The following is a 24,997-nucleotide window of genomic DNA, read 5'->3' on the forward strand; positions in this document are numbered from 1 at the left end:
AGGCGGACTCTCAACCACTGCGCCACCAGGGAAGCCCTCTCACCACTTTTGTATGACATTTTACTGGAGGGCCCGGGCAGTACAAAAGGCAAGAGAAAGAAATAAAAGGCATTAAGATTTGAAAGGAAGAAACAGAACTATCTTTATTCACAGGGGAAATTATTGGATATACAAAAAACCTTAAATATTAATATTTAATACTGGGTATTTTTTTTTTTTTTTTGCCATGCAGCATGCAGGATCTTAGTTCCCTGACCAGGGATCGAACCCGTGCCCCCTGCAGTGGAAGCGTGGAGTCCTAGCCACTGGACCGCCAGGGAAGTCCTGAATATTGGGTAAATTTTAATATTTAGTAAATATCAGGGATAAATTCAGCAAAATATGTACACTGAGTGCTACAAAGTCCTGAGGAGAGACGTTTTACAAGGTCTAAATTGACAGAGCAGTGTGTCAGGTTCATGGTCCGGAAGGCTCAGTAGTGGTCAGGAGTCACACGCCCGCTTGTCCTCTGTCCAGTCCCTCACACTTCACACTCCCCGCAAGTGCTCCCCAGTAAACTTCCCACAAATCTCCATCTTGGAGTCTGCTTCCCAGGGAATCGAACATCAAGAGTAATTAATACTTCATACACTTGTAAAGGAAGGAAAGGAGACAAAAGTGTAGCTATCTAGAAAACGACCAAGATGCTGATGCGGACAATTCGAGTGCGATGAGCGTTACTAGATGAACACAGTGAAGGCTGGGAGGAGAACCACCAGATAACCCCCCATGTGTGCTGTGAAGCTGTTCATCTGAAGAATGCTTTCTTTATACAATACATAAAATCATATGAAATGGTCATTTTTTGGACAGCTTTTACTTACAAAAACTGCAATTTCACGTGGGTTCAACTTTGTATTTCCATTGAGTCCTGTCTTGATCACAACAAAATATCTTTGAGATGAACAAGGGCTTCTTTTTCAATCACCAGCCCTAGGATCTCAGTGCAGAGAGACAAGAATTACCTCTACGTCAAAGTTCAAGAGCCTAAATGGAGGACATTTTTTAGAATATTTCATGGGGTCTAAACCAAGAGATCAGAGGATTCCAAACAATCTTCTGACAAATCCTCTGGCTTAAATGCTCCACCCACCCAGTCACAGCTCACCGCCCACACTCCCACCCTTAACCCGCTTCTCTCACCCCTTCCTCTACTGCCTCTCGAGCTCCACCGTTCAAATGCCCTCCAACTGTGGGACACCGCAAGGCTCTTTTCCCTCTACATCCTATCCTTTGAAATCTTGGTTCTGTTCCCACAGTTCCCGCTACAACCTCTCTGTAACTAAGTCCCAAGTCTCTGCCGACCACCTCTCCCCCAAATGCCAGGTCCACCTCACTTTACAAACGCCAGGCAGGCCTGCCCTGGAGAGGGTTCCCAATGGAACTCCCCTCCAGATGGCTTTCCCAACCACCCCGTGCACTTGCAGTGTATCCACTTCTGCCCACAGCACCACACTGGTCTGGCCCCCAGGCTCAAAGGTGTGGGGTGCTCCTGTGCCCACCCCTTGCCCATGTCCCCACCACTGCCCATCCCATCCATGAAGCTTGGCATTGGCCACTAGCCACCCGCTCTCACAGCCTCACGGCCTCTCATGCCGGCCTCTGGTTAAATAACAGAAGACTCTCCATGCTTTCAGCCTTCCCTCCCCCAACGCATCTCACCCCCACTGTCAGATTCAAGAATCTCCCAAAAGGACAGCCAACATCACCTGACTTTCATCATGATAAACGTTCAACAGTGCCTCCCAAATAAAGGGACACTTCTTATACTAGCACCTTCTGGAACTATGCTGTTCAAAAACAGTTGCCACTTGCTACTGTGGCTACTTAAATTTAAATTAATTAAGATTAAATAACATTCGGGACTTCCCTGGCAGTCCAGTGGTTAAGACTCCGTGCTTCCACTTCAGGGGGCTGTGGTTCGATCCCTGGTCAGGGAACTAAAATCCTGCACGCTGGGCAGCGCAGCCAAAAAGGGGAAAAAAAAAAAAAAAAGACTAAATAACATTCGACGTTCAGTCCCACGAGCCACATTTCAGTGCTCGATAGCCATACGTGGCTGGTGGTTGCCGTGGTCCTGGACAGCACAGCTGTATGAGCATGCCCACCTTAACATCTTGGTCCAGACTCATTTCCCACTTCTACTTTGTTCCAACAAAAACAGATTTTGCTAACTGTTCCTCAGTTATGCCTCCCGCCTGCCAAGCCCTACTCCACCTGGTGCTCGTTCCCCACCTGTGGGCTCCCCGCTCCTCCTTTTCTAACCAGGCCACCCACCCATTAAGAAGCAGTGCTTAGCGCCACCCACCCCATTGGGCACTCTCACCTCTGGACGTTGTGACACTAACTTCCATCATTCAAATAACTTTAAATTTTAAATTACGTATGGCAGTGGCTGGTAATGTCTCTTGCACTCTTGATGGATCTTATTAAAATTTCTCCCACTATTTATTTTTCCCACTTATGCGTTCATGAACTCATTCCAAAAATATCTATTTTGTGCTTATGTGTCAGTATCGTGGTTCGCTCTGGTAGACAGTGATGAACAAAACTGACAGCCTCTGTCCGCACACTCTACAGAAGAGAGGGAGAGCGAACAAGCGAACGTGAGCACACGGTCGTCAGCTCCGGTAAGCGCTGGAAGAGAATAAGGTCTAAGGGGAAGAACAGCAGGGAGCACCTACGTTAAACTGGCTGTGAAACCAGCTCTGAGGAGGAATCACCGAAGCTGAAGCCTCCAAGAGGAGGAAGCAGGGCCCTATGACACCATCAGGAGCCCCGGGGACCACGGACTGAAAGGCGACTGCAGAGTCACAAGGCCTCAAAGAGAGCATTAAGATTTTAAATTCTGTCCGAAGTGTAAGAACCACCAAAGGATTTTAAGCAGGGGACCAACATGATACAATTTAAATTATAAAACAACCTCGCTGTCCAAGGTGAGAGCCAGCGACTGGACAGGGCAGAAAGTCTCTGTCCCGATTTCACCCCAGAGGTGGCGCCGCGCGGGACTGAACGGAGCTCTGGCCTGGCGGTTCCAGCCTTGGCTGCAAGCGGCTGATGAGAGCGGCTGGCAGCAGGTCCCCCTCCTCACCTGGGCCTGGGCTGCTGCTGGGCTCTTTCCTACCCACCTCCCTCCAGCCTCCTCACAGCCCCACCGCTGCCGGGCCTCCCCGGGGATTCCTCACCGGGCCTCCCCTTCCCCATCCCGCTCCCGTTCTGAATAACAATCCCCACACCTCTGGGGTTCACTCGCTCAGGAGGATCAAGAAGCAAATGTAAACAGCCCATCACCCCACAGGGCACTGCACCCAGACTCCCCTTCCGCCTGGTCATCTCAGCCTCCTCAGGCCCTTTTACACCTTCTCTCCCCGAACCTCCAGCATCTCCTCCCATCTCCCTATTCTCAACAGAGAACCTGCTTCCTACTCTAAGAAGCATCAGAGGAGGATGTCCACAGGCCCGCCATGGACGGGCACACACCCTGGCCCTCCTGCCACCCCACTTGCACAGCGACCTCCCAACCTCCGGGAAATCTCCCTCCTACATCATTTCTTCCTCTCTAAGGAGGGAGTCCCATCAGCACATAAACTGTCATTTCCTGCATCTTAAAAGACATGAATAAATAACCTTCCACTGCCCCTTTGCAGCAAACATCCTTGAAAGAGGTGTCTTGTACTCACCACTTCCAATTTCTTCAGTCCATTTTCTCGTAAACCACTCCGAACATGCTTTTGCTCCCCGCCACGCACACACATGAACCCCTGAATCTGCTCTTCCAGACCACCAGTGACTGTGACCTGGGCCCAAAGGCAGTTCCTTGTCCTTGCTTCTATGACCTCCCAGCTCAGGGTACCAAAGACCACACACCCCCCTCCCCACCACCCACCAGGATCACCCCCCTCCCCAGTATCCCCCCACTTGCTCCACCTTCACCCACCCCACCAGGACTCCCCAGGCTGAACACCCGCATTGCATCTCTGCGCCCGTGATTCCCCACCCACCCGCTCCTCTCTGACCGCCAGCTCCCAGTGAGGTCAGACTCTCAAACGCAGCACACCCAAACTCCTGAGCTGTCCCCTGCAATTCCATCAGGAAATCTTAACGGTTGGCTTCAAAATAGGTCCAGAACCTCGACAAAGAAGATAAAGGAAAATGAAGAAAAAAAAATTAAGAATAAAAAAATATATTTCGAGAACTTCCTTGGTGGAGCAGTGGTTAAGAATTCACCTGCCAATGCAGGGGACACAGGTTCGAGCCCTGGTCCGGGAAGATGCCACATGCCGCAGAGCAACTAAGCCCATGTGCCACAACTACTGAGCCTGCACTCTAGAGCCCACGAGCCACAACTACTGAAGCCCGTGCACCACAACTACTGAAGCCTGCGCGCCTAGAGGCCGAGCTCCTCAACAAGAGAAGCCACTGCAATGAGAAGCCTGAGCACTGCAAGGAAGAGTAGTCCCCACGTGCTGCAACTAGAGAAAGCCCGCGTGCAGCAACAAAGAAACAATGCAGACAAAAATAAACAAACTAACAAATAAATAAATATATCTATATTTCCAGATTCTAAGTCCTATCACCACACCTGTTACCACTGTGGCTGAACCTCTACCCGTCTCACCTAGGTTGCTGCAGTCACCTCCTAACCAGCCTCCTCACCTCCTCCCTCACCCACACGTCTGTTGAGTAGTGGCCAGTGGGATGCTACTGAAGACGGACCAGACGCTGTCACTCCTCTGCCCTGAACTCCCCACAGGCCCCCTCCTCCTCTGCGTACCCCCTCCTGCTCTCACCCCCTCCGCTGGCACCACACACTCTCAGGCCCAGCCCCCCGCCCCGGGGCCCCCTGGCCGTCCCTCAAGCACAGCACGCTCGCTCCAACTCCCGGGCCTTGTGCTGGCTGTCCCTCTGACTGGAACCCTCCTGCCCACAGAAGTTTACCTACTTCATCTGCTCTGACTCTGCTCAGACTCATCCTCTTTGTGAACGAGGCCCACGTAAGTAACCCCCTACTGAGACTTGCACCCCACGTCCCAATCTCCCTGGCCCTCCTCCGCTGTTTCTCTGCAGCACTGATACCGCCTGACACACGGCAGAAGTCAGTCTCTGTCACTCTGTGAGGGTGAGGACCGGCCTGTCTTCTTCACTGCTGTGTCCCAGCACCGAGAACAGCGCTGCACACAGAAGTCTCAATAGAAGCATGTTTACACCCTGAGGTCAGGGAGGCCACACGACATGAGACAAGTGTACTCTGAGGCTAAGAGGGAAAGGCCTTGCACCCTGATGCTGCCCCAGCCATGTGACCTGAGCAAGGCCCTTCTGGCTTCAGGGTCTTCATCTATTAGGTGGGACCAAGAGCACGCACCACATGGGCTGTTCAGAGGCATAAATTACAAAAAACACAGAGTGGGTTCAGGAACATACACACCAGGTCACAACAATGGGAACAGGCACCAGGTAGCTTCAAGATATTTTTCCTAGACTTGACGGACAATAACAACTTCTTAGACAAGGCAACGGTCAGGCCACTGAGCAAGCTGAACAGGCCAGCCAGGTGCATCAGGGAAATCGTGTTTGTAGCCATTTTTCTTTTGTTTGTTTGTTTTTTGTTTTTTTTGCGGTACGCGGGCCTCTCACTGCTGTGGCCTCTCCCGTTGTGGAGCACAGGCTCTGGACGTGCAGGCTCAGCGGCCATGGCTCATGGGCCCAGTCGCTCTGTGGCATGTGGGATCTTCCCGGACCGGGGCACAAACCAGTGTCCCCTGCATCGGCAGGCAGACTCTCAACCACTGCACCACCAGGGAGGCCCTGTAGCCGTTTTTAAGCCTCATCTCAGAATTCAAAAAAGCTAGTGAGTCCTTGGTCCCTGAAAACTGACAAAAACTAGAAGATGGAATAGAAGTTACATTTGTTCACTCCCCATTTTTTCAGAAAGAATTTTTTATGAATGCACTAAAATTTTTGAAGAGTATAATTTTTATTGCTCATTTAGAACTATCAACCCAATGGGGAAAAAGAGAGCATGCATATGAATTTGCTTATACATGTACTGAATATCCCTGTTAGGACAAACAAGACTCTAAGGTAGCCAGCCACCTCCAGGGAGGAACCTGGATGGCCAAAGGGTAAGTAAGGGTGGGAGAAACTTTTCACTCTGCACTCTAATACCTTTTAAATTTTGAACTTTTGTTCAAATAGAAAACAGGAAAAAGTTTTAGAAGACTCATCACCAATAAAAAGCCTGAAAATGAAATCAGGAAAACAATTCCATTTATAATAATATTGAAAAGAATAAAATATTTAGTAACAAATTTAACAAAAGAAGTGCAAGTACACTGAAAACTACCAAACATTGTTGGAGGAAATTAAAGAAGGCCTAATGGCAAAATATCCCATGTTCATGGAATGTTCATCTTTCTTTTTTTGGGTTTTTTTGGCTGTGTTGGGTCTTCTTTGCTGCGTGCTGCTTTCTCTAGTTGCAGCGAGCAGGAGCTACTCTTTGTTGCGGTGAGCAGGCTTCTCATTGCGGTGGCTTCTCTTGTTGTGGAGCACAGGCTCTAGGTGTGCAGGCTTCAGTAGTTGTGGCACTCGGGCTCAGAGGTTGTGGCTCGCGGGCTCCGCAGCATGTGGGATCCTCCTGGACCAGGGCTTGAAGCTGTGTCCCCTGCATCGGCAGGCTTATTCCCAACCACTGTGCCACCAGGGAAGTCCTGGAATGTTCATCTTAACATTAAGATAGCAAACCTTTCCAAATTAATCTATAGATTCAGCAGATCCTTATCAAAATTGACCTTGTTTTTGCAGAAACTGATAGGCTGAATATGAAATTCATGGGACCCAGAAAAGCCAAAACAATCTTGAAAAAGAAGCACAAAGTGGAAGACTCACACTTTCTGCCTTGGAAACTTACTATACAACCACAGTATTCAAGACAGGGTAGTACAGGCATAAGCACAAACACACAGACGAATGGAAGAGTTGCCACTCTGAGTCCATGCGAACTCAGAGTTCGCATGCCACAACTAAAGATCTTGGATGCGGCAATAAAGACCCGGTGCAGCCAGATAAATAAATAAGTAAAAGCCCCGCAGTTGTCAACTGCGTGTCTGTTCCCTGCACTGAACTCTAAGCTTCCGGAGGCAAGGGCCTCAACCCTGCATCACCAGCCCCGCACCCCACGAAATCAATGACCAGATGACCAGAGAGGCTCGACTACCTGATCCAAGTGCAACGATGCTGCCGCCAGTAGAACTCACACCCCTCACGTTGGAGCCCCTGACCACCCACGTGTCTCACACTCAGGAGGAAGCTGGCAGGGTCGCCAAGCATCAGGGCCAAGCTTCTCCCAGTACCCACAGGGCCTCCACATACCAAGCTCATGTCAACTCCAGTTCGTAAATTCCTAACATTAGTACTCTTTAAGGACTACGTAGCTAATGTGGCCGGTGTCATTTCTCGTGCCCCATGAGGGACCCCACGCTGGGCTCACCGGCACCCCGGGTGCGGCAGGCGGGACTGGAGACGAGGGACACTGCCCTTCAGGAGGCCGCCCCAGCCCTCAACTCCACCAACATGCTCACCGGCCACCTCGCTGATCTCCCACCTGCCCGGCCCTGCTTCACTGGATGCCCCGGCCACGAAGTGCTCTGGAAGCTCATGCACACCGTGCTGTGTCCTGCTCATGCCCACCACCTTCACCTGAGGCATGCTGTTCCTCTGCCTGGTTAACACCCCTGAAGACTTAGTCAGACACCCCTCCTTTCTAGATGAGAAAGCCTACCTGAACTCTGTACCCCCAAGGCTAGGCTAGCGGCCACCGTAGGGGTAGCCCTGAGACTCCACACTCTTCTCCCCAACTGTTGTCCACGTGAGATTATCAGAATCCACACCACAATGTTCCCCACCAGGAGCCTGGTGTATCTCTATCTCTGGGCACCTGACTGGCAAGTGGCTGGCACATAGCAGGTGACAGAAGAGACCAGGAGCACGGGATGGACGTGGGTGGGCCTGGCAAACAGAAGCAGACATCAAATCCTGCCGAACCAGCCCTGGTCCGGGAAGATCCCACGTGCCGCGGAGCAACTAAGCCCGTGCGCCACAGCTACTGAGCCTGCGCTCTAGAGCCCGCAAGCCACAACTACTGAGCCCGTGTGCCACAACTACTGATCCCACACGCCTAGAGCCTGTACTCTGCAACAAGAGAAGCCACCGCAATGAGAAGCCCTCACACCGCAGAAAAGAGTAGCCCCCACTCGCTGCAACTAGAGAAAGCCCACGCGCAGCAACGAAGACCCAATGCAGCAAAAAATAAATAAATAAATTTTAAAAAAATAATAAAGGATATATGTAGATGTATAACTCAATCACTTAGCTGTACACCTGAAACTAACACAACGTTGTAAATCAACTATAATATAAAATAAAAATTTTTTAAAAAATCCTGCCAAACCAACAGAGAAGGCTCCACCCCTGAGCAACACCATCCTGGGCCCCAGTGGCCTCAGGCAGGAAGGCCCACACTGTGCCTTGGCAGCCGGCCGCTGGGCTTTCTGCACATCCCTGCAAATGAGGGTCTTTGGGACCCACAGTTTACCCCCTCCCAGGTTTGGGGAACCAGAGGCTACTTCTTGGGCTTCTCAGAGTCGGAAGAAGTAGGAATCCTCATAGTATGGCTGAATTCTGAATACAACATAAAAGGCCAACACCACCAAAATTAAATAGAAAAACAGTATCTAGAGTCCAGAAGCTGCCATGACACGTGCAATCGGATGCACAAACAACCTGAAGTCCGTCGGCTGGGAAATTCGTATTGTACATGCTTCGCACAATCCCAATGGCTAGGAAGCACCTGCTGGCCACCAGGGAAGTCCCAGGAGACAGCGGAAGGGACTGTAACGGAACCACCAGCAGTGTCTCAGGATGACATTCCTGTGAAGCTCCACCCATGAAGGAAGCACCCACACCTCTGGTTCGTGCTGGGCCTCCAGGAACTTTAGGAAGGACCGAGAGAAGCAGCAGAACAGACAGAGGAGTGCAGCGAAGGAGGAAAATAGGCTCGGGCAGTGGGGGCCAGATGAGGGGCTCCCAGGCCTGAGCCCAGCACCCTGGGGCCACGCATGGCTCTGTTCACAATGCAGCCGGCTACACTCGGGTCAACCAGTCTGCAAGAGGACAGAAAACGTGCTCTGCTGACTTGGCCTCTTGGTGTTGAAATTACTTATTTAGAACCCTGTACACGTATAACACTCAGTAATTGACAGAGTCCTCTGAGATTCAGTCACACTTCAGCCTCACAGCACACCCTGAGAATAGGCGGGACAGATATAATCTAATCCGCAGGTATGAGCCGAGGCTCGGCTGTTCAGCGATTTGATCCATTTACCTGTGATGGACCGCACTCCTCGGGGACTGAGTCAAGGCTGAACTCAAGTCCTCCGCAGAGGGAACAGTGCTGTGTCCACTATGCCCAGTATCTCAAAGGCCGATCGGGAGTCACCGTGCTGCCCACTGGACTTCTCACCACAAGCCCAGGACAGAGTCAACACTAAGGCCTTGGGCCCCCCCTTGGAACGCTCCCTTCTTAAAAATCCTAATCACCCTTATTTTTAACAGCTTTATTGAGATGTAATTCACATACCATACAATTTACCCATTTAAAGCATACAATTTTAGAACATTTTAGTATATTCACAGATATGCTCAGCCTTCACCACAGTCAATTTTAGAATATTTTCATTACCCAAAATGAAACCCCATACGCCTTAGCTGTCATTTCCCAGCCCCTGGCAACCACTAATCTACTTTCTGTCTCTATGGATTTGCCTATTTGGGGCATTTCCTATCAATGGAACCGTACAAACCAGACCTTTGTGTCTGGCTCCTTTCACTCAGCATAATGTTCCAAGATTCATCCACATTGTAGCATGAATCAGTACTTCCTTTCTTTTTATTCCCAAATAGTATTCCACTGTATGGGTAGAACACACTTTGTCCGTTCATCTGTTGATGGACATTTTGGTTGTTTCCCCTTTTTGGCTATTATGAGTGATGCTACTGTGAACGTCTGTGGACAAGTTTTTGTGTGGATATGTTTTCCTAGTCACTCCTACCTATAAGAACACATGAAAGGTGAGCCAATTTCCAACTGAGAAACTCACTTCATCTGACCAAACTATACTATTTAAAATACAGACAGATAACTGGGAGAAATAAATGACCCAAGAAAGTACAGTTAAAGACATTAAGAAACAAAAGCAAAACCTGATCTAACAGAATCAACAGTGATTAAACAAAGAGATGTTACTTCTAGGGATGGGCCCCACAGGCACATGTGCACAATGCTGTGCCTGCAGCCTGATTCTAACTGCGCAAAATACGATATCCACCAGCAGGGGCTGGTTAGATAAATTATAGCACCTCTACACAGCCAGACACGACGTAGTCATGAAAAAGAATGAACTGGAAAATGTACTGATATGGAATGACTTCCCAAACCCAAACACATTTAGTTAAAAAGGCGAGGTTAAGAAAATGTTTTTAAAGAAAAGAGCAGGAAAAAAAGAATACGTATACATGTTTGCGTGCATCGTTACAACAAAGTATCTCTAGAAGGAGATGCAGTGGGCGCCTCCAGGGGACAGGCTTCTGGGGGCAGAGACGGGAAGGAGGCAGCGGACAGCTACACTGTGCACCCCCTGTGCCTGCAAACTCTGAATGTGTCACGTAGTACAAAAGTTGTTAACCTTTTAGGGAGCAAAAATGAAAAGGATCTATGAGAATTAAAACATTTACACTTAGGAAAGCAAGAGATGAGAGGCCTTAGGTAGCTGGAAGCAGCCGCTGCTGTGTCAACCTGGGAAGCACGACGGTGACTGTCAACCCAAAGGCGTCCATCCCTGCTGATGTCAAGACACAAAGGAAATGCTACACGAGGCACTGAGTCCGCTGCCCTCGAGGACTCCCTGTGCAGAGGGAGACAACTGGAGGCTGTGCAGAGCCTGCCTGGCATGGGGACAGATCAGGCCCCCGGCAGGCCCCAGTGAGGGCCAAAGGAGCTCAGGAGCCACCCGAGCCCTGCTCGTTTTAGGGGAGGAGAGAATGCGGAGCAGGGCTGGGCCTGGCGGTGCTCAGCCAGTGTCTCTGGGGAGCAGGGTGCGAGTCGGGGCACGCTGGGCCACGGACAGCAGTCCAGGGGGCACGGGGAGCCGGGGAGGAGGGCAGGGCAGCAGCACGACTGGCACACATGCCCGGGGCCTGCTCCTTAGCCGCGGAGCATCCTGGGCGGCACGGGATGGCCTCCACACATTCGCTGCCGGCTGCACCTGCTCCCAGTTGGGACAACCGAAAATGTCTCCAGATGAACCACCCCTGGATGAGAACACTGATCTGCACACATCCCCTGAGCAGCTGCATGCAAGACAGAGGGGAGGGAGTCCAGCCAGGAGGCATAGCCACAGTGCGGACGAGCCAGGGCACGGGCCCGCCTGGCAGCTGGCCCTGCTGACGGAGGAAGGGGGCTTCATTAACTACTTGGAAGGCGCGACGAGCAAGGCAGGGAGCAGCGGGGTGCGGTGGCTGGGGCAAGACCCAGAAGGCCGAGCTTCCGGGCAAGAACCTAGCACGCGATGGGCCCAGAGCACCAAACGGCCAAGGCTGGAAGCGAAGCAGGAGGTAAGGCCCGAGAAGCCTGCAGGGCTTCCGCACAGGCGGCTAAGGGAAGAAGTGCGGCGGGCACTTTGACCCCAGATGGAGCACTAAATGGGCTCGTTTTCTCTCTTGGGGTGGTCCTCGCATTGTCTCCAGTTATTTGGCCACCCTCCCTGTAAGAGGGCTGTCCATCCTACAGCCTGCCCCTGGCCGTGGGACCTATCTCCTCCCCCGGGGCTGGGCCAGGTGACCTGCTTTGGCCACGGAACTTGAGTCTCCAGTTCTAAGCTGAAGCTCAAAGAGAGGCTGAGTCTCTGCCACTCTCTTGCCATAAGAATAGCATGTCCCAAACAAGGGCACGTCCCCGAGTCCAGCAATGAAGACTCTCAGAAAGAGCCTCAAGCAAATGAAACGTGAGCTAGAAATAAACCTCTGAGTTGTCACTGCAGCCTTTCTAGACAAAGCCGCCCAATAAACTCCCTGATTTCTTCCTTCTCCAACCCATCCTATGCATCACGGCCAGGTTCATGTTCCTAAGCCATTTTATCAGGACTTCCCTACTCACAGACCTGAAGCGGCTCCCTATAGCCAGAGAACTGAAATCTAAAGTCCTTCACCGAAGTTCAAAGATCTTCACGTTATAACCCTTATTTCCTCTTATCCTGTATACAAGCTTCTAACCCCACAACCACACATGAGCCACCTTCTCGCCTTTACTGCCAAGGCCTGAAACACCTTCCGTGTGTCGTGCTGCAGCGTCCTCAGTCCCTCCCCCACTCACCTCCTGCTGAGGTTCAGCTCAAAGACCACCTCTTCCCTGAAGCCCCCCTGACGCTGCAGCCCCTGCAATCCTTCTCCCTCTGAACTTCTAGAGCAAACTTTCTCTGAAAATGGGCCAGACAGTAAACAGTTCAGGTGTTGTGGGCCATTAAGTCTCTGTTGCAACTAGTCAAGTCTGCCAAAAAAGCCATAGATGATACAAAAATAAACCAGGGTTGCTGTGCTGCAATGAAACTTTATTTACAAAGACAGGCCAAGGGGCTGTCAGTGGCTGTAGCTTACAGACCCTCGTCTGGCGCAGTGTTTGGAAGGCTGAGGCGTGGGCACAGCAGGAGCAGGAGGGAGCCAGGGCTGCAGGACAGCAGTCAGGGTCAGAAACGACCGCGGGGAGCAGGCCAGAGCCGCCAGGTGACATCAAGGGCGAGTCCCAGAGGCCGACAGGAGGCACGGTGAGGCAGGCATAGAAGGGAGCAGAGACAGCCAACAGCTGAGGGCGCAGACTTTACCAGGGGAGCAAGACGGGTAACAGGAGAAGAGACCTCCAGGCAGGGCAGCCCAGTCCAGCTCTGCCAGGTGTCGCCAGGCCCAGCGCTGCGACGCCCAGGCTGAGCTCCTGAGACAGGACACCCACAAAGCCAACTTTGAGCGTGTAAGACCCTCAACAAATGGCCATGTGGGTCAGTGAACATGCACAGCAAAGGTAACTTGCTAGTAAAACTAGATATTTCACTATGAGAATGTTCTCATAGTGAAAGATTTTTTTAATTTTTTCATATTTACACAGACATGTTTTTTCAAAAGCAACAAAGAACCAGGTGGAGGCTTAACAAGACACTGAATTCACTGTTATTACATTGTTCAATGACAGCCCACACCAGCACACATGCAGGAGAGAAGGCGGGGATGGACATTTAAAATCTATCTTTAGATATTTTAAAATTTGCTCACAGAAGCTATTTCGTTGCCATTCACTCTGAACATCAAATGTTCTCAACCTTAGACTCCACAAATGCCAAGACTCTCCTTAAAGTGGGGGGGTTCCCTCCTAGTCTTAGTGTCACACAGATAAAGGGGATGAGATGAAGTGATCTAGGGTAAGCCTAGGATACTTTTCCTGGACCTGAGAAAGAGAACCATCTCCTTGGGAAACACGACGAATTTTACCACTTTGTTCTGAAGCAAGTTAAGTTATTCCCTCCAGCAGCTTAGCAAGACAGAATGTTACAGCACTGATAATGCCAAGGCCTCATTTTCTGGTGCTTATGCCCTCACTGTCACTTAGTTTGTTAATAAAGTATCTTTTCTGTTACAAGGATAACACTGTGAAGTATAACAACAGGGCCTCCCTGGTGGCACAGTGGTTAAGAATCCGCCTGCCAATGTAGGGGACACGGGTTTGAGCCCTGGTCTGGGAAGATCCCACATGCCACAGAGCAACTGAACCCGTGTGCCACAACTACTGAGCCTGCGCTCTAGAGCCCGCGAGCCACAACTACTGAGCCCACGTGCCACAACTACTGAGCCTGTGCACCTAGAGCCCGTGCTCCACAACAAGAGAAGCCACCGCAATGAGAGGCCCACGCACTGCAACGAAGAGTAGCCCCCGCTCTCAGCAACCAGAGAAAGCCCACGTGCAGCAACAAGGACCCAACGCAGCCAAAATTAATTAATTAATTAATTAAATTAAAAAGAAAAAAGTATAACAACAATGGCTTTGATAGTTTCATTCAAGTAGAGAATTACCCAAGAACTGCTCGACATCTCATTTCTGTCAACAACAACCCTATCTACCTCCCAGGACAATAAGTACTGAAGGATTCCAGACTGGTTCATTAGAAGCTTTCTTCTTCTAAAAAGATTTTTAAAAACAGTTCTATATGATAATTTATCTAAGTACATGAGATTTGTTCCTCGTTTACCTTTATAAAGACTTGTTTCTCCAAATATGACCCCAGCTTGCACAAGAAAAGAGAGCCACAGACCTCAAGTTAGTGTTAAACTAAGATGAAACAGCCGACCCAGTGAGCGCACCCTGGAAACCAGATCTTGGCAGCGATAACAACTCCTGACTTCTCAACACTGACAACAAGGCACAGTGAATTCACCGAGTCCCCACAACCACCCTGGGAGCCCAATATTATTGGTGTTCCCATTTTACACATGAGGAACCAAAGGCAGAGTACAAAGCCAATAAACAGAAGAGTCAGGACTTAAAGGCAAGCAGTCTGGCTCCAGAAGCCGCCCTCTTCTCCCCCGTTCTCCAGCCTCTCCAGACAGCTGACTAGACAAAGTGCAGGCAGAGAGACCCAGGGCCCTGCTCATTCCCAAGCCAGCGCGTGGGGCACACAGTCCGCGCCAAGCTGCTTTACGGAATGAGTCTCCTTGCTTCACATTCACCCCTATCAAATCTCCTTCCCCTCCCCCAACGAGGAGAAACACACCTTGCTCACTGTGAAAGGGGAGCCGCTGAACGGGAACCACCTGCTGTTTACAGAGGCACCCAGGATGTAGAGGGTGCAATTCCCCTCGCTGGCTTCAAAGACAAACCTCCTATTGTCTGCACCAAGGGAGGAACGAGAAGCCTTGCAACTGTAGGTTTCTGTAAAGGTCACAGGAGGTTTGGTTAAACCCTAGGACACCGAAGCGGGTGAGGGACGCCGCATTTTTGCTGCTGAAGGCTGCGCAGCGCCCACAGCAGCTGCTGGTGGGAGCAGCATGTAACACACCCACAGCTGCGGCGGCCTCGCCGCCAGCTGCACGTTTTAAAATAAAAGACGTCCTGACCCCCAGGATGCGCACAGCCTGCCTCTATCTCGGCCCTCGCGCGGAACACTGCCTCCACCCACACCAGTCCTGCAACCGGGGGGCCACCGAGGGAACTGCAGCTCCGGGAGGGCGACCGGGAGGGAAGGCGGGGACGCCCCAGTACGCCTCCCTGCAGAGGCCAGATCGGCGGGGCCGGAGGCCACGGCCCGCACCCGGACACGCACGTCCCGACTCCCCGGCCCCGCACCTCCCCGACTGCGCACCCGAACCGCGCCGACACCCCGCGCTCAGGCCCGGCACTCCACTCACGCCCACCCTAGGCCGGGCACGCTCAAACCCCAGGGCCGGGCACACTCACCGGCCCGAACCCCGGGCCGGGCACCCTCTCACCCACCTCCACCCCCAGGCCGGACCCCACACCCACCTCACACCCTGGCCCCGTGAGGCCTGGGCCCCTCGCGCCCCTGCGCCGCCCCCCCAGTCGGACCTCTACACACAGAACCCGCCCCTCCCCGGCCCGGCCGCGGCACCGCCCGCCCCCTCAGTCGCCAAGGACCCGTATCCTCGCGGGCCGGGCCGGGGACCTCCGCGAGGCCGGGCGGGGGCCACAGCGCCTGCCTCTCCGCCATCTTCCCGGCCCGCACCGCCCACCGTCCGCGCTCTCACCCGCAGGCTGCGCGCGGGCCGCGCGGCCACAGCCCTTCATCCCGGCTTGCACGCCGCGCGTGAGCTGCTCGCGGCTCTCCCGCGCCGCCGCCGCCCGCTCGGTGCGCGCCCTCCGCCGCCGCCGCCGCCGCCGCCGCCGCCGCCGCCGCCGCCGCCGCCGGCCCAGTGCGCCGCGACCGCGCGTCCTCCCGTCACCAGCGCAACCCCCCGCCTCCGGCCCCGCCCCCGCCCGGCACAGCCCCCGCCGCCAGGGGACGCCGCCGCGAGCCCCATGCACATGCGCCAGCGCGCGGCACGCCGGGAGCAAGAGTCCCGCCGGGGGCGTGCGCTGCATGCCGGGAGTCGGGAGCATAGTCGCGCTGGCTCCGCCCACAACGCGGGTGTGGGGTACTCGCGCTGTCCGGGCGAGTACCGGGATGCTTCGGGCGAAGAGGGCCGCCCCCGGCCCGGGTCACCCGGGGCCCGGGGTACGACGGGCGGAGAGGGGCGGCTGCTGGCCAGGTGATGCCGAAGCGCTCCCTCCAGCCCCGCGGTCCGCACCACGGCCGACGTTGCCTGTCAGATCGCTCCTGAGATTCTTCCGAGCCCCTTCGATGCGGTGCAGTTGACATTTCCTACGTGTCGGTGTGGATTTGGTGTAATTTTACCTACTCAAACCATGTTGGACTTCCTGGAAAAGATTTCACTGTTCCTCGATTCTGGAAAGTTATGAGCCACTGTCTCTTAAAATACTGGCTCTCCTCCATTCTTATAGGTTCTCCCTATGTATCTGTAAGCTAAACTGGACGGCCTGTGTCCTCCGTGTCTCTACGATTTTCCTCTTTTTGCTCTGTCATCTTAACTCTTGGTAATTGTTCAGTTAAGCTTTACTGTTGTTCTCTTTGGCGTTTTCTAATCTGCGTTTAGCCTGCTCTTCGGGCTTTTAAAAATTATTATTACCTATACAGTATTCATTTCCAGAAGTTGTAGTATTTGACATGCATGTCGATATAAATGGAAGCTAAGCAGGCTGAAACTCCCACAACAAAACAGAGTAGCCCACACCACTCCGTGGCCACAGCCCGGATCCCATTCGCACAAGGAACTGCAAAGGGCTGAAAGCTCAAGCTCAGAAGCCCTCAGTTGAGTTCCACTTCCGGCCTGCAGCTCACTCCCTCAGTGCGCCGCTGCTTTTGCCTCCCAGCTCTCTGATCCGGACTCTGTCACCACTCTTTGGCTTCCCTTTTGGCCCATCCTCACACTGCACTCCCACACACAGTAAAAATGGTCTCTGGTCTCCTGTCTCTAGCTCCCTCTCCGTTGTGCACACTTGAGAAAGCCCAGTCTGGAGGAACCCCACCATTCTCCATCGTGAATGCTGCAGAAACACCACAGACCTGTGCTGGCTGGCTTCACTTTAAACTTAGAAGGAGCACTTCACACTCCTTGGCAATCCTGTGATTCTTCTCCCAAGGGTAAGCCTCCCATTCCCCAAAGTGAGCATAGGAATTTCTTAGGCCTCTCTAGTTGAGCCTCCCAGATGAGAACAAAACTTCTTATCACCAAACCCAAAGGCCCGCCCATATCTATCCCTGCCCTTCACCTTCCCTCCTGAAAATGGGCAGGCAGTTTCCCTGCTCCTATACAAGGCAGGCCCTCCTCTGATGAACTGGAACCCACTCCCTCTTGCATTCTCAAAGATTTTGATCATCTGTCTCCTCTCCTGCATCATCTGTTTGTCTCTCTCTGTTTTATTATTTGCACGAGCATATAAAGCCACTGAGATTTCTTGTTATAACAACAAAATGCCTCCTTTAACTCCACTTATCCCTCCCAGGTCCTTGGGTCCCCTGGTGGCCATGCTTCACAAAAAGACTTGCCTGCACCTCACCATCATATTGTTTTTGTTTATTGGTTTTGTTTTGTTTTTTATTGAAGTATAGTTAATTTACAACGTTGTTAGTTTCAACTGTATAGCAAAGTGATTCAGTTATACATATTTTTTGCAGATTCTTTTCCATTATAGGTTGTCACAAGATATTGAGTATAGTTCCTTGTGCTACACAGTAGGTCCTTGTTGTTTACCTATTTTATATATAGTAGTGTGTATCTGTTAATCCCACACTACTAATTTGGGATGAATGGATAAAGATGTGGTACATATATACAATGGAATATTATTCAGCTATAAAAAAGAATGAAATGATGCCATTTACAGCAACATGGATGGACCCAGAGATTATCATACTAAGTGAAGTAAGTCAGACAGAGAAAGACAAATAGCATATGATATCACTTATTTGTAGAATCTAAAAAAATGATACAGGGAAATCCCTGGCATCCAGTGGTTAGAACCTGGCGATTTCACTGCTGTGTCCCTGGTTCAATCCCTGGTCGGTGAACTAAGCCTCAAGCTGTGTGGCATGGCCAATAAATAAATAAATAAATAAATATGTTTTTAAAGATACAAATGAACTTATTTACAAAACAGACTCACAGACATAGAAAACAATCTTATGGTTACCAAAGGGGAAGGTGGGGAGGACTACATTAGTAGTTTGGGATAAATTAATAAGTAATAAATTATTGAAAACATAGATGTGAAATTCGTACATAAAAATTGTTAACTGAATGCTAACATACAAAAACACAGAATGCGTAAGAATATACAAGAATGTAAGGATAGGGACTTCCCTGGTGGTGCAGTGGTTAAGAATCTGCCTGCCAATTGCAGGGGACATGGGTTTGAACCCTGGTCCGGGAAGATCCCACATGCCGCGGAGCAACGAAGCCCGTGTGCCACAACCACTGAGCCTGCTAGAGCCCGCGAGCCACAACTACTGAGCCCGTGAGCTACAACTACCGAAGCCTGTGTGCCTAGAGCCGGTGCTCTGCAACAAGAGAAGCCACAGCAATGAGAAGCCCACACACCGCAACGAAGAGTAGCCCCTGCCGGCCACAACTAGAGAAAGCCTGTGGGCATCAACGAAGACCCAACAAAGCCAAAAATAAATAAATAAATAAATAAATAAATTTTTTAAAAGAATGTAAGGCTAACATAACATCAGAAAAATCTATCAGTGTAATTTAGCATATCATCAGACTAAGGATAAAATCACCTCCTTCTTTCAATTGTTGATAAAAGTCAGCATCTCTTTATGATCAAAAAAATTTTAACTGAGACTACAAAGGAAACTTTATTAACCAGATTTTAAGGTCAGGAGCAAGAAAGGATGCCTACTAATGTTGGTGGGTGGAGGCAGGTGTGCTCAGCTGATGCAACAATAAAAGAAAAAAAGGAGCCTAAGGATTAGAAGAGAATAACCTAAAGTCGCAAAAATTGAAGATAATATGAAATTCTACACAGAAAATATACAGAATCAACAAAGTATCAGAATCAGTGAGTTCAATAAGACCTGCTCACAAAACCCAACAATCGTTCTCTACAGATGAGAAACCACCAACTGGAAAATATGATGGAAAGTGAGATGCCCTTCACAACACCATAAACACTATAAACCATGTAGGCATTAAGCTAATTAAAAACATACAAAACCTTTATAGAGGACACATAAAAACTCTATGAAAGTATCTTAAAAGAAAGCCTAAATAAATGGAGAAACATACAATGTTCATGGACCAGATGGCATAACACTGTAAAGATGTCAATGCTCACTAAAGTGGTCTAAAAAACCAAAATATTAATAATCTAGTTCTAGTAAGATTTTTTGAGGAATGTGAAAAACATATTTTTTAGATATACATGGAAGAATAAAAGTCTACAAATAGCTAGTTCAGTTTCGAAGGAGGACATACAGCAGGCAGGTACTCTACCAGATGTTAGGATCTACTCCAAAGCAATGGTACTTGATAGGCTCAGGAACACAAATGGACCAATAGAACAGAAAAAAGAATTCAGAATCTCACTAATGTATAAAAAGTCATGGGGAGGGCTTCCCTGGTGGCGCAGTGGTTGAGAACCTGCCTGCCAATGCAGGGGACACAGGTTCGAGCCCTGGTCTGGGAAGGTCCCACATGCCGCGGAGCAACTAAGCCCGTGCGCCACAACTACTGAGCCTGTGCTCTAGAGCTTGCGAGCCACAACTACTGAGCCTGTGCGCTGCAACTACTGAAGCCTGCGCGCCTAGAGCCCATGCTCCTCAACAAGAGAAGCCACCGCAATGAGAAGCCCGCGCACCGCAACGAAGGGTAGCCCCCGCTCGTTGCCAACTAGAGAGAGCCCACATGCAGCAACGAAGACCCAATGCAGCCAAAAATAAATAAATAAATTTATTAAAAAAAAAAAAAAAGTCATGGGGAAAGATTGATTATTTAATGTATTCTTTGTTGAGGAATTATTTGAAGAAACATGAAGCTGGATCCACATCTAATATGTATAAAATTGGGTTCCCAATAGATTATCCACATAAATATGAAAAGTAGAAGAAAGTAAAACTGAAATACTTCTAAAAAAAATAGAGAGGTGAATCTTTATGACCTTGGAGAGGGTAAAGACTTATTAAAACCACAAAACTACAAGCCACAAGGTAAAAAATTAACTAATTTGACTACCTCTGATTTAATTTCTATTAAACAGATGACATCCCAGTTAAAGTTAATAGGTGATGGACTAGCAGAAGACATCTGCAATCTAAATCTGACGAGAGATTGGTACCTAGAATATACAAGAGCTCTGTCATACTAACAAAGAAACACAACAAAAAGCAGGAACTCCAATAGAAACACAGGCCAGAAACAAAAACAAAAAAACATATACATATGAAAAGACAATTCACGAAGGGGGAAAGCCCACATGTTATTTGAGGAGATCATGAAACTCACCAGGAATCCATTAAGGACAAATTGAAACAACCATGATATGCATCTGATTGGCAAAAATAAGAACACTGTATAACAGTGTTGGGGAGGGTGTAGTGAATTGGGAACTCAGGCACGGCTACTGGGAGTGTAAATGTACTCAGCAGCTCTGAAGGGCAACCTAGCGGTAGTCAGTGAAATTAAGCATGCAGATACCTTATGAACAAGCAACGCGTTCTTGGACAGATAATCCAGAGGAATTTTCATTCCTAGGGACCAGGTAGAAAGATACTCAGCACTACGTGATTTGCAGTGATGGGGAATAAGAGGCAACTTAGGTGTCCATCATCAGGGACAGACGCACAGACTGACAGTGCTACGCAGCAGTTAGGGACAAAGAACCAGAGGTATGGAGAACAAGAGAAGATCCTAAAAACAAGGCGCTGCGTAAAAAATTAAGTGAAGTGGGCTTTATAGCACAACATGTAAATTAAGTCACATACACCACACAACAGTGCATAGTTTACAAGGAAAAAACATTTTAAGGACGTGTATAAAACACCTGCACCTACGTGATGCAAAGGAAGAGCTGCGGAGTCAGGGATACGTTGATAAACGAGGAGAATCGCCTGCTCCAGACAGGAAAGGGCCCGGGGCCTGCGCGCAAAGGCGCCGCCTCCCCTCCGCTGCCCGGCCGCACGCAATCCCACTGAGGACCCCTTTTCTTCCCACTCGCCCCTGCAGGACGGGGCCAGGAAGACAGGGTGCTCCAGCATCACCTCTGGCTCCGTCCCGTCTGGGCGGCGGCGCGGGAACAGCGGCCTGGCGCCCCTAGGGCCCGAGCGCAGGCGGGACAGCGTGGACCCGCTGGGACCCGCTCCGGCCTCCTGACTACGCCCCTCACGACCGCCCCTGCACCCGGTCACGCCCCCAACACCCTCCTCGCCCCTTCCTTGACCGTGCCTCACTCCGGACCCTGGCTTCGCCGCGCTCCTCAGATCCCAGTCACACCTTCCCGGGCCACGCCCCTTGCCCAAGGACACGCCCCCAGGAGACAGCCTCTTAAGCTCCTCGACGCTCCGCCCTGACCACGCCCCCGTGGGCTTCACCGGGGCCACGGCCCCACGGCTCACTCCCTCAGGGGCCCCTCTCCCCAGCTGGCTCTGGGCTGTCAAGCCCAATCAGATCCCTTCCCTCCAGTCCGAGGGCCGCTCCCCACCTGCAGTGGGCTCTGTGCCAGGTCTGGGGCTCTGCCCACGAGCAGGGACAGGCTGATGGTCCCCTGGGTTGGTGGTAACTGGTTTCCATCTTAATCCGATTACAGCTCATCAGAAATTGCTTAGGTGTTCTATCAGGGACGCTCTTTATTCCCCGAGGAAGCTGCCTCGGCACACCAGGCTTGGTACAATGTTTCCTTTACGGTAGGTACTGTCATCATTCTTTCTTCCGGGTGGAGACTCTGAGCAGAGTTGAGAAGCTTGGCCAAGGTCGCCCAGCAGTCCGCTGATAGGACCAGGGGCTCAGCCCCACGCGTCCTAGGGAGTTTAGAGGAGAGGGGTGGACGCGCCCCGACCCGCTCTTTTTTCTCCCCTGCAGGAGGCTGGTTGCTGAGACGTCAAACAGTCTTCAGACCTCCTTAGATTTTGCTGCCTGGAAAATAAGGCAGGCTGACTTATTTTTTAAAATATTTTTAACTTACATTGAGATATAATTGACATACAATAAACCACACAAATTTAAAGGATACAATTTGATGATAAGTCGTTTTTTTTTTTTTTTTTTGCGTTACGCGGGCCTCTCACTGTTGTGGCCTCTCCCGTTGCGGAGCACAGGCTCCGGATGCGCAGGCTCAGCGGCCATGGCTCACGGGCCTAGCCGCTCCGCGGCATGTGGGATCTTCCCAGACCGGGGCACAAACCCGTGTCCCCTGCGTCGGCAGGCGGACTCTCAACCACTGTGCCACCAGGGAAGCCCTGATGATAAGCTTTGATGTATTGTTTAATTTTTAATTTCACATCTGCGAAAGAATTACCACAATCAAGACAATGAACGTGGCTGGCACTTCCCCAGTCTTGCAGACCCCAATGAATCCACCCTCTTACCCTCCCCCACCCCATCTCTAGGGAACTCTACTTTCTGTCACTAACTATTAGGTCAGTTTCATTTTCTAGAATTTGGTGTAAATGGAGTCCTTTTCTCCTAGGGTAAACACCTAGGAGTAGAATGGATGCCTCATATGCGAGATGTATGTTGGACTTTATATGAAGCCTCCAAACCATTTTCCACGTGGCTGCACCACTTTCCACCCCCACCAGCAGTGATGAGGGTTTCATTTCCTGCACATCCTCACAGACTCTTGACATGGCCAGTCTTTGTTTAAATTGTGGTAACACACACACACACACACACACACACACACACACCCCATAAAATTACCATCTTAATCATCTTTAAGTGAATGGCTCAGTAGTGGTAAGTATATTCATATTGTTGTACAACAGCGCTCCAGATCCAGATCTTGCAAAACTAAACCTCTCTGCCCATTAAACAACTTCTTATTCCTCCCTCCTGTCAGCCACTGGCAACCACCACTCTACTTTCCATTTTTATGAATTTGATTACTTTAGATACCTCATATAAGTGGCATGTATTTGTATTTGTCTTTTTGTGACTGACTTATTTCACTCAACGTAATGTCCTCCAGGGTCATCTGTGTTGTAGCAGGTGTTTTAAGGCTGAGTCGTATTCCATTACACACACCACACTTTGTTTATCCATTCGTCTGTGGACACTTGGGCTGCTTCTACCTCTTCACTATTATGAATAATGCTGCTATGAACATGGGTGTGCAAATAACTCTTTGAGGTCCGTCGTTCAGTTCTTTTGGGTATATACCCAGAGATGGGATTGCTGGATCAAATGGTAGTTTTTGGTGTTTTTTGTTTGTTTGTTTTTTTATACATTTATTTTTTTGTTTTTCACTGCATTGGGTCTTCGTTGCTGTGTGTGGGCTTTCTCTAGTTGCGGTGAGTGGGGGCTACTCTTTGTTGTGGTGCCAGCCTTCTCATTGTGTTAGCTTCTCTTGTTGCGGAGCACGGGCTCTTGGCGTGCCGGCTCAGTAGTTGTGGCAGGAGGCCTAGTTGCTCCGCGGCATGTGGGATCTTCCCAGACCAGGGCTCGAACCCGCGTCCTCTGCACTGGCAGGCGGATTCTTAACCACTGTGCCACCAGGGAAGTCCCAGTTCATTTTCTCTTTATAATTTCTTTCTACTTCCTTTAGTCCTGGTATTTTTTGTCTAGCTTAAGTTGAACATTTAATTTGCTGATTTTTAAAATGCTGACTTACAATTATTAAAGGACAAGTTATTTGCTAAAAGCTTATAAATTAATGGACAGAAAATTGGACTTATAGGCTGGTTTCTTCAAGCTTCTAGGTAATAGAAGTTGAAGAAGGTAGTAAGGGAAAGGGAAGGCCCTAGATATTTTATGGGAGGGAAATGGGCAAAAAGAGAACAAAATTCAGGATAAATGGAAGAAAAGGGCTGCCTTTTTCTCCTGACTCCCTGGAATTTGCTTAATAAGTATGGGAACAGAAGCAGGTATTGTGGTTTTTCTATAGCTATCTTCTACAAGTCGATATTTCTTGCTTTGGGATCACATGGATTTAGAAAAGATATCGTTTTGTTTTTAGGCTTTTTTAATATTTTATTTTATTTATTTTATTTTTGGGTGTTGGGTCTTCGTTGCTGTGCGTGGGCTTTTCTCTGGTTGTGGTGAGCAGGGGCTACTCTTCATCGTGGTGCACAGGCTTCTCATTGCTGTGACTTCTCTTGTTGCAGAGCACAGGCTCTAGGCGCGTGGGCTTCAGTAGTTCTGGCACGGGGGCTCAGTAGTTGTGGCTTGTGAGCTCTAGAGCGCAGGCTCAGTAGCTCAGTGGTTGTGGCGCACCGGCTTAGTTGCTCCGTGGCATGTGGGATCTTCCCGGACCAGGGCTCAAACCCATGTCCCCTGCATAGGCAGGCGGATTCTTAACAACTGCGCCACCAGGGAAACCCTGACTTATTAAAATACCACTTTATGGAGATAAATGCACATCCCATCAACTCACCTATTCAAAGTGAACAACTGAGAGGCAAAGATCGCGCGCATTTTTGTGCAGGCGAGCCTCCCCGCCCAAGGTCTGTACTGGCACCACCCCCCGTGCCCCCAGACCCCGGCGGAGACCCCCACCCCCCACCCCGCTCTTCGAGTCCAAACCAGGCAGCAATCACCCGAGCGGAGGACAACCGGAAGTGCGTCCTGTTAG

The 24,997-nt window shown here is 50.3% G+C and overlaps 1 protein-coding gene and 1 long non-coding RNA gene across 7 annotated transcripts in view; one reads left to right on the forward strand and one right to left on the reverse strand.

The window, feature by feature from the left end:
* The window catches only part of ARHGAP39 (Rho GTPase activating protein 39), an 81,731-nt gene extending 60,435 nt beyond the window's left edge, over positions 1 to 21,296 (reverse strand). For 5 of the 6 annotated variants that reach the window (XM_060116227.1, XM_060116226.1, XM_060116221.1 and 2 more), the window contains exon 1: positions 15,895 to 15,985. The gene's annotated coding sequence lies outside the window, so the exon portion shown is untranslated. Of the gene's footprint in view, positions 1 to 15,894; positions 15,986 to 21,263 lie in introns of those variants that run through there. The other variant, XM_060116225.1, reaches the window with a different exon arrangement.
* LOC132501076 (uncharacterized) lies at positions 16,309 to 18,862 on the forward strand. Its single transcript, XR_009534123.1, has 3 exons — positions 16,309 to 16,518; positions 17,183 to 17,348; positions 18,608 to 18,862. It is a non-coding gene; the product is annotated as an uncharacterized LOC132501076 (long non-coding RNA).
* Positions 21,297 to 24,997: the final 3,701 nt, after the last annotated feature.

The sequence above is a fragment of the Mesoplodon densirostris genome, chromosome 13, assembly GCF_025265405.1.
Source record: "Mesoplodon densirostris isolate mMesDen1 chromosome 13, mMesDen1 primary haplotype, whole genome shotgun sequence".
NCBI classification, from domain to species: domain Eukaryota; kingdom Metazoa; phylum Chordata; class Mammalia; order Artiodactyla; family Ziphiidae; genus Mesoplodon; species Mesoplodon densirostris.